The sequence below is a fragment of the Chenopodium album genome, chromosome 9 (genome assembly GCF_948465745.1).
Source record: "Chenopodium album chromosome 9, dcCheAlbu1.1, whole genome shotgun sequence".
Lineage (NCBI taxonomy): Eukaryota > Viridiplantae > Streptophyta > Magnoliopsida > Caryophyllales > Amaranthaceae > Chenopodium > Chenopodium album.
Genome location: NC_137842.1, coordinates 48,748,385 through 48,758,846, shown reverse-complemented (window position 1 = coordinate 48,758,846; position 10,462 = coordinate 48,748,385). Strand labels below are relative to the sequence as shown.

The following is a 10,462-nucleotide window of genomic DNA, read 5'->3' as shown; positions in this document are numbered from 1 at the left end:
TTGGGTGTCAAAAGGGTACCATGATTAAGAGTTTGGACGCGTTAGCAAGGCAGCCTCCCTTAAGGGTGTATGCCAACGGGCGGCTCCGCGAGTTCGTGATGAAATCGAACTCGACTCCATGGTTTGGGTGAATTTAATAACTCAGATGAACCCTTATTGCCATGAGCGTTTTTGGGTCGATAGAGATTAAATTCCCCGGGTCGAAGGAAGTTGACTGTGCGAAGAGAAAATAAGCCACCGGACTGATTTTAGGAATACCGTGACACGGCAAAAATTCCCGTGGCACGGTACTGTACACCGTCAGACGGTGCACTGTACCATGACACGGCAGATTTTGCCGTGGCACGGCAGACAGAAGATCCGACTGGTGCCCTGTTTTCCTTCATGCGCAACAAAGTTATCTAATTTTTCCTACGGGACAAACCTGAATGCGACGTTAAAACGTCTATGCAGATGCAAAAATGCCAAATTAATCACAGGAATATTTTTTCAAGAATCTTTCAAGTCTCATCCGCTCATCTTAATTAAATACCGATCACTCAAATCGATAAATAATCAAGAATCCTCCCTAGTGGAGTCGCCAAATTGTAGGCGTCGCTCGAAGTACGCCTACGTTAAAGAATGTTGTGAATATGCTTGGCACTCATAGGAAGTGGGAATTGACATTACGATTAGGGACAACGATTATGGACAAATAAAGTAGGGAGCCGCCAAAAAGTTTTTAAGGAACTTGTAAACCGTTCACGGATCATAAAAGGCAACCACGAATAAGGGACAACGATAGGCAACAACGATTGACCCGTGAAGGTTACACCTCATTCATAATCCATGAGATTACTAACTCCATATGATTCGGAACCACGAAAGGAGGATCGGGGATGATGGTACGAAGTGAGTTATGGAGTCACATTCGCCCGTATTGGCCTCTACTCGATTCTTATAGTGAAAAATGATTCCTGCGATCTCAAAGGCATACAAACAAAATATTCAATTTGCTCCAAACTATTATTTTGCTAAATTGGTTTAATATTAATGCACACATTATTCTAAAATATTGTGATCACATCAATTAATAACAAGATTAAAAAGGATCCTAAACCGGTTTTCCAAATTATCTTATTAGGCGTGATTTTCAATTACATATTCCCTTTAACATGCAATATGGTGATCATAATAATAAATAATAGAATAAACATTAATATTGGAAGCAATTCAACAATAATAGCATTTGTCAAATTAAATATGAAATAACCTAATCATGATACCAGCAATAAGAAAATAAAATAAGAGTGATTAAATTAATTAATTACTCACATTCCGCGCGTTCCTTTAAATTGCTACATCATGAATAAACTGTTAGTAACTTCAATAAAAAATATAAAGTAAATGGAAATTAAATTAAATAAATATTAGATTTGATTTGGTCCAAACCTTAAGTTATTTGTCCCTTTCACGCCTTGGTTTAAGGACGGAACCTCGCGTTAAGTATAGACTCCTTGGAGTGCTTAGGGGAATTGTTATGAAAGAATAAGGAGGCTAGAAATTAGGTTAAAGAGGGAGAAGAGAATGATTTTTGGTGTAAGGTGAGAGAGAATGATTATTGGTGCCCCGTACATCAGAAATGAAGGGGTATTTATTGAGAAAATGTGCTGAGGGAGCACACGGAACCCTAAAATGATAAAAACCCTAAAAAAGTATCCCGCGACCCGGCAAAGTGTACCGTGACACGGGAAATCCCACCATCAGACGCGAAACTTTCCCGTGACACGGTACAAATTTGCGTGACACGGGAAATATTTAGGTTACGGGAAGTGAAAACGCGTTTAGGGATTACGCGGAGAAAACACGGAGCAATCCCGTGGCACGGGATGTGCACCGTGACATGGGAAGAAATGCCGTGACATGGCATTGTCCACCGTGGCACAGTGCAGTATGCCGTGTCACGGTGTAAAAGTACACAGAATATTCCTATGTTACGGAATGGGCACCGTGACACGGGGGAAAATTGAGAAAAAGTACAAAAATGGGCACCGTGTCACGGGAATAAGTCCCGTGACACGTCAGCTTTTAATATACCATTGGAAATATTATCAAGTCTACTTTCCAACCCAATTAGACTAATGTCAAAATGATATGTAGATTTTAAGATATGGTCGTTTTAGTGGAAGGGTGTCGGTTTTAGGCCGAGTTTAGTGTTTTGCTCATATCTTTTTCGTTATAGCTCGGAATTGGGCTTATGATATATGGTTGGAAAGATTATTTAAAGGCCTATAAAACAAAATAATAATCGGATCAAAATTTTATAACCATAAAATCAGTTTCTCTCAGTGGACACGAAAAGTGGAAAATAGGTTATGGTTTAGGAAATGAGCTAGAAATTGGATTGGTTCATGAAATATATTGGATAGAACATGGATTTAAGCACTCCAAATATTAAATACTCAACTCGACCAATAATGGCGGTGAAAGGTGTTCATCAACGGGTTTGGTTTTGGGGAGACATTTTTAGGTGTCTACACAAGCAATCAAACAATTTCTTGCAATGCTATAGTAATTATTGTGACAAATTGGACAAGAATTGCTATCAAAAACATCAAGAACAAGTCACATTGTTCTTCACGACCTTAGGAGGTCCAACAATGGCAAATTGCTCATTTCTTCACCAAATTGAGTCAAACAAGTCTCAAATTACTCCCAAGGCAATATATAAACATAATCAGGCAATTTCATGGCATAAAACTTGACAAACAAAGCAAATTGACCATTATAAATTTCGAATTTACATGAAATTCGTGAATAAACATGCCAAAAATACATAAAAATCAATAAGAGTTTGAACAAAACTTACATAGATCGGGAAAATAGATGAAAAGAGGTGTAATTTGCAACAAATTTGAGTGAATTCGGTTGAGAAACGAGCAAGAATCGAGCAAGTGAAGTTCTGCGGTTTTTCGAGCAGCATACGCGACGAGCAAAGCAGCAAATGAAGAAGAAAGGGGTATTTAAGGAAATCCCCGTGCTGGCGCCAAGCCCTAGGCATTGGCGTTAAAAAATTAGGCTTGGCGCCTGGAGCCAATATCAGCGCCTGGCGCTAAGGCTAATTGTGTGGCGCTGATAGCTTTTCGGTGGCGCCAGGGCACCCAGCCACTTTGTGAGGTTGTTCTACCTTTCTGCAACATGTTTTTGGGTTCCTTGGTACGCCAGTTAGCCCCTTTAAGCAATTTGACATCATCTAGTAATCGGCTTGATTACGTAAAGTTATCGACCTGATGAAAGATCGTCTCACTTAGCTTTAAGCGCTTAAGCATTGGCTCATTAGCAAAAGGCACCGACATACAGGTTCATTTGCAAAAAAAAGCACTGACGTACAGGTTCAAAGCAGCAGAAGTGTCGACGTACAGGCATAGCGGAAGCAAAGTTCAGGCGAACTTTTAAAGATCGACGGGCGTGGGTCTTCGGTAATTTCCTCTGGAAAATTATCGCATCAAATGAGGATGACTTCTAGTGAAGATATCTTTGACGACATTCCCTAGCTTGCAGAGAGTTGTCACAAACAACTGGAGGTAATTTCAGGCGAAGTTGTCTTCGATCATGTTCCCTTAGGCATGGAAGATGGTCATAATGCGGATGAGGATTGTTTCAAGAGAAATAATCTTCGATAGTATTCCCTTGGACATGGAATATTATCAATGCGGATGAGGATTGTTTCAAGAGAAATAATCTTCGATAGTATTCCCTTGGACGTGGAATATTATCAATGCGGATAAGGATTGTTTCAAGAGAAATCATCTTCAATGGTATTCCCTTGGACGTGGAATATTATCATAGCGGAGGAGGATCGTTTCAGGTAAAGCAATCTTCTAATTTGGAAGAAGTTACGGGCGTAGCGGTTTTCAAGCGGGACGACATTCTCTAGCTTGCAGGAGGTCATCAAAACAATAGTATAGCAGCAAATCAATTACTTTCAGAGACGTGTGCTCGACGGTGCAAGATACGCGTTTCTTAACTCTTTTATCTGTTTAACTAACGTTAGTTTGCAGGTATCGGCGTTACAAGAGTGATTTAGGATCGCAGAACGTTCTGAATCATTCTCCATCCCTATCGATACTTTGACTTTTGTTTTCGAAACTTGCGTTTCTCCAAACTCAGTCAAAGTGGGGGCTTCTGTAGACACCCATTTGTGTCTCCCCAAAACCAAACCTAGTGATGAGTACCTTTCGCGTCGAATCATAATCGAATGAAGTGAAAGTGTGGAAAGTTTAGTGTTTCGGATAGTTTTTAATTTTTTTTCTCTTCTCTCTGTTTTTGAAAACTTATTTTAAGAAAATAGCCAATCCAGTTTGGTTGGTCCATGATATGGGTCCAGTAGTAGTGTAGTTGGATGGGGCTTGACAAGAGCTTTCCGACGATATATTATAAGTCCAATTCCGATGAATATTGAGGAAGTTATGGCCAATTTACCAAACTGGGCCCGGTTTGAGCCTTATGTGCGGCCCAATGATCTAGAGGAGGGCCTAATATGATTTATTATTCCTAATGCAATAAAGAATGGTTTTAGTCCTCTAGAATTTTCTCGAAGGTTCTTTTCATTCCTAATTCAATTAGCATTGATAAATTGACTTTTGACTTTTCAGAGTTTTAATCAAAATCAAATAGCATTTTCGAGGAAATTATATGATTTTATCCTCCAGTACGGCAAACTTATCTGATTTTTTAAAACGCGTTAAAACTAGGCTTGGCGCCTGACCCCAGGCTTTGGCGCCTGGAACCAGGCTTAGCGCCTGGCGCTAGCCATTGGCGCCTGGCGCTAGTGTTGGTGCCTAGCGCCAGTTAGCCAGGGTTTGCGCCAGCTCTGTTTTTTGTGCGTCAGGCTCTGTTTTGATATTTTATCTTTTTTGGCTGATTTTCTCTATAAATAGCGTATTAAAAACTACGTTTTCATTCACCAATTCTCACGAATTATCATCAATAATCAGTTTTATTTAGCATTCGTCTACAATCATTCATCAATTCTCTCTTAATTCATTCATCTTTCTTTCTTTCTCTAAACCTTGTTTTCAGATACAAAATTCCGCATTCTCAAGATCTAGAAACACCTATCCATATTCGAAGTTGCCTTCGCCCTAGACGTGAAAGGTTTAATTTCTGAGGGTTTGGTCCCAAATCTCTCTTTCAATTATTTAATTTATTTGTTTGTTTATTATTTTTCTTGAAGTTACTAACTTGTGTATTTTGTTATTAGAAAGAGGTACGAGGCATCAAAGTAAGTACTTTCATGATTTTTATTGATGTTATGATGTAGAGATCATGTTTACATTGTTATTATGACATTCCTAGTATCATGTCTAGGGTAATTTTAATATTAAATATGATTCCTGCGATGCTTCTTATTCTCTTCCTAATATTTATGATTGTTAGTATCATGTTAGGGCTAAAGATTTGATTTTTATTGCTTAGTGACATGCTAGGGTTTGTTATTAATCTTGTTAGTATCATGCCTAGGATCTTGCTACTATTATTATGCTTTAATATTAGCATGAACATGAATATGATTATAATTGTTATAATTTATGATGATTATGATTATGAATATTATTATTATTATTATTTTAATGATAATTATTTTATCTATGATGATATTATTATTATTATGATTATTATAATTATCCATGATATTGTTTATTATTGTTGCTTGATATTTTATTAAATTGCTTGATCACGCCTTTTATGCATGTTTAAAGGGAATTTGGTACTTGTAATCACGCTTAATAAGATATTTAATAATCTTGTTTAGGGTTAATTGTGATTATAATTTCAAGTGATCGCCAATAATAGATTTATTTGTGCATTAAAATTCAACCAACATAGATAAACATGTTTAGGGTTAACCTATTGATTGCATGTTAATCAGAAAGCGCACATGAATACGATCAGAATAAAGTAGAGGCCTATTATTAGGGCAGGTTCAATCTCTTTTAGGTTGGATTTGTACCTTTATCCCCGAACCCTTATTTGGTTCTAGACCTTATGGAGTTGACGATCTCTTGGATCGTTAAGGGGTGTAACCTTCATCCTATGAACGGTTTACAAGTTCCTAAAAAACTTGTTGGCGACTCTTTTGCTCTATCTTCTTCCCTTTTGGACGCCACTGTACTTTAGTGTATGATCACAGTGGGGTTCAAGCTAGTGGGATTAATTCTTGAAATATTCCCTACAGGATCTTTAGCTCCTTTAGATCTTAACAAATTGAAGAACTCGAATGTGAATGTGAACCCTGACACTACTACAAAATTGCCCAAAGAGACCCGAAATAAGAGACCCGTTAATCAAATAACCGGTCTCTGTGTTTCAAGAGACCCAACATTACAAACAACTGCTCTCATTGGTAGTATACTGAAAAAAAGAAAAAAAAAAGACCCTTTCTTAGAGATAACATGTCTCTCTCAATTTTTTTATTTTAAAATTAAAAAGGAGAGCCCGTGTTTTTACATAACCGGTCTCTCTATACTAGTATATATTTTGGAGAGACATGTGGTGATGCTTAACCGGTCTCCCATATTTCCATGAATAAAATATAACTAAACCCTTAAATATTTCCCCCAAATTTTTATTCTTCAATTCGCCTCCTCTTCCTCTCTCTCTCCTCCTCTTACTTCAAACTCCTTATTCCTTCTTTTTGTGAACCATTTCATTCATATTTCAATTTCAATTCCTCCATTTCTTGTTTCAATTCATCTTTTCTTCATACTTTAAACCTAAATTTTTGATGTTTATCATTTTCATCAACCTCGGTACAATATAAATTCTTCCGCTTTCAATTCGTCTCCATAAACAAACAAATGAAGCTTCAGAAGTACCTTTAATGGCGTTCGAGCTTCTCTTCTTAATTTTCTGAGTCACGTTATAGAAAGAATGGACCGTCAAGGAAGATGATCTGCCATTTGGTGGCTTCACGAACGACTCGCTTCAAATTTCGATGATATATCATTGTTTACCACTAAGAACAGGTTTTATTTATTTATTTATTTTTTTAAAAGCTTCATTTTATTACCTGAATTGTTTTTTCATACCCTTAATTTTAATTTATTTTTTATTTTAGATCTCGCTAAAATGAAGTAAAAATTGTAGAGTTATGGGTAAAGGGAGGGTTGATTCTCATTTTGCAATATTATCAAACTATCTCAATGCTTTGGTGGATAAAGGGTTCATGTTATTATTGTTAATGATTATTTAGTGTTGTGATTGTGAGTGGGTTGTTCAAGTTGCTCGATTTCTTGGTCTCAAGGTTGGCCTTGTTCAGCATATTGTTTTTGTTTTCATTTTATGTTCTTCAAATATCGTTTTCATAATTTGATTAAGATATATTCATCTAATTTCTTGTTTGCTTTTGGTTTTCAATTTTGATAATTTAAAATAATTATTTATATCTAATTTTTATTTTCGTTTTTAGATTTTATAACATCTGTTTTTTTATTTTTATACTTTATTTTTTATTTTTGTGTTTTTATTCTGATTTCGAAAAAATAATTTTCATTTTCATTTTATTTTTTTATTTTTGTTTTAGATCTTACCGGTTAATTTTTTTTTTTGGTTTATTTTTTGCTATTTTATTTCGATTGCAAATTAAAATGGGTAATTTCTGATTTTTGGTTTTGTTTGTTTTTTTTTCCTGTTAGTGCTTTTTAATTTCACAATTTATCTGTATATTGTTTGTATTATGAATTCAATTTTATTTAACTTCGTATAGCTTCTATTTAGTGTAAATCTTTAATTTTTGTTGCTTGTGTTTAGTGTAAATCTAACCTTATTATTGTTTGTTCTTATTATAGGTTATCTATGAGCTAATGTTTAACGAAGATATGATATGAAGATGACGAGGATGGTAACGGATATTGATGAAGATAATCACTCCAATGAAACAAGTGGATGATAGTTTATTTTCAGTGTTAATTTTCTTTTTATACGATTACAGATTAATACATCCTCCGTTTCTATTTAGTTGATGTGTTTGATTTAGGCACATATATTAAGGAGAGGAGAGAGAGTGAGAGAGAATGAAAAAGCAAGTGGGGTACGTAGCTTGTAAATGCAAGGTAAAAATTTACCCCAAAAGGAAACGTATCAACAAAAAAAAACTTCCTAAATAGGAATACGTGTTAACTAAAAAGAAACGGAGGTAGTAGATTATAGTACCTAGATAAATTATCTAATACATACTATAAATTACGAAGTATCTAATATGTAAATACTTCGTATGTATATGTACTACAGACTAATAGATTATAGTACCTTAGATTGTATTTTTTTTTTTCGAGCGAAATATGAAATTGTATATTTGTTTTTGTAATTATTTTTTTTTAAATAGAATGTAGCAAGAGACCGCCTATCTAACATAATTGGTGTCTCTTGAACTTATAAAAGAGACTGATTTTGTAAGTTCACGGGTTTCAATTTTTAAAATGAGAGACCGCTTTTCTTATAAAAAGGGTCTTTTATGCTTTTACATTTTAATACTTCAACCACCCGAAGAGACTGCTTTTCTAAGATAACGGGTCTCAAGTTTTGAAACTATAGATCGCCTCTAAAGAAGCAGTCTCTTAGTGTTAGAATCCAACCTCTTTCTTTTACTTGTATTTTCCATATGTCATGTCTTTTAAGTCTTTCTTTTTACTCGGACCATGAAAGTTGGAATCAGAGCCAAGGTTGCCGTAGAGATGGAAGAAGAAGAGATGCATGAGTATACACTGGAAGAACGACTTGCTTGGCTTGAAGGCAAGACAGAATAGTGGGATATGCTCGAAGAAAGGTTTCCTAAACGCGAAGATATTGTGATAAAACAAGCCGAACAAATGGAGAGGCTTGCATCAATGGTGGATGGGTTAACGGAGCAACTAAGCTTCGTGCAAGTCTTAGCTGATGAAGCACAAGACATATGTGTGACCCTAATGCGTGCCCAGAGAGGGCTTGGGGGAAGTGGTGGTGCCAAGATAAAACATCCCAAACCCCGGACCTTTAATGGCACGAGAGATTCAAAGGAAGTCGATAACTTCATCTTCAACATGGAACAATACTTTCGCATATGTCAATTAGAGAACTACCTAAAGGTTGATTCCGCCACAATGTATTTAGTGGATGATGCAAAGCTTTGGTGGCGCACCAAGTACGCCAAAATCAAAGCTAAGAGGACGTCGGTAGATACTTGGAAGGATCTAAAGAAAGAACTTATGGCCCAATTTTATCCCGAGAATACTAAGTTTGTTGCTCGCACCAAGCTCGCCGTTCTGCAGCATAAGAGTTCCATTCGCGAGTATGTCAAAGAGTTCTCTGCGTGCATGTTGGAGATCCACAACATGTCTGAGGAAGATCACTTATTCAATTTTGTGCGTGGTCTGAAGGATTGGGCCCAAAGAGAAATTTGGCGCTAGAAGGTTGATACTTTATCGAGAGCCATCGCCGCAGTTGAAAGACTGATGGACTACTCGTCAGAGAGAGGGCAAGGCGTGAAGAAAGGGAATAGTGGATCAACATCGAATCCTCCTAGAACTCGGGATATGGTTTGCAAGTAAGCTCCAACAACTAAAACAATAAATACAATAAGGGTGGGGGAGAAACCTCCCGGAAGAGTGGAGCTTCTTCCTTCTCGAGTAGAGGAAGCACCCCTAGTTCATCTTCGGCAGCCGGGTCATTAACGTGCATCCTTTGTCAAGGACTGTAGACACTTAAAAATGTCTCCCCAAAACCAAACCCGATGATGAACAACCTTTCACCGCCACTATTGGTTGGGTTCAGTATTTAATCCCGAGGGTGCTTAAAAAATCGTATTTGATTAAATTCAATTTTTGAATGGTCCATGGATCAGTCTTAATGTTTGGTCAATGCATAGTTTTAATTTCAGCCCAAACTTATTATTTAATTTTAGCCCAAACCTTTTTTATTTTATTGTTTTATTATTTATTTTTGGCCCAAACCTTTTATTTATTTTATTTGCTTATTTTCTTATTTTAGCCTAAATAATAATAAATCAGAAAAAGGCCTAAAATTATCAATCGGCACTTAAAATGATGAACGAAATTAGGGTTTAAAATGTATTTAGACGGAAAAGCGGGTTGAAAATTCCCGCGCCACGGCAGCAGTCCACCGTGTCACAGGAAACTTTCCCGTCTGACGGTGGGATTTCCCGTGACACGAGAAACCTGCTGTGACACGAGAATTTGCGTGTCCTTTCCGCTTAAACCCTTAACGCGTTTTCTTCCCCGTTTACTAAATATTTCCCGCGTCACACAAAATTTTCACCGTGTCACGAGAAAATTTCCCGTCTGACGGTGGGATTTCCCGTGTCACGGTACAATTTGCCGTGTCGCGAGATACTTTTTTACGGTTTTTAACATTTTAACTAGCCTACCCTTTTTCTTTCAAAATTCCTTCTTCAAGCACTCCAAGGAGTCCGTACTTTACTCGTGGT

General features: G+C 36.7%; 1 long non-coding RNA gene across 1 annotated transcript; it reads left to right on the top strand.

The window, feature by feature from the left end:
• Nucleotides 1–6,506: 6,506 nt before the first annotated feature.
• Nucleotides 6,507–7,983, top strand: LOC145559826 (uncharacterized). The gene is made up of 2 exons (XR_014092977.1): nt 6,507–7,007; nt 7,830–7,983. It is a non-coding gene; the product is annotated as an uncharacterized LOC145559826 (long non-coding RNA).
• Nucleotides 7,984–10,462: the final 2,479 nt, after the last annotated feature.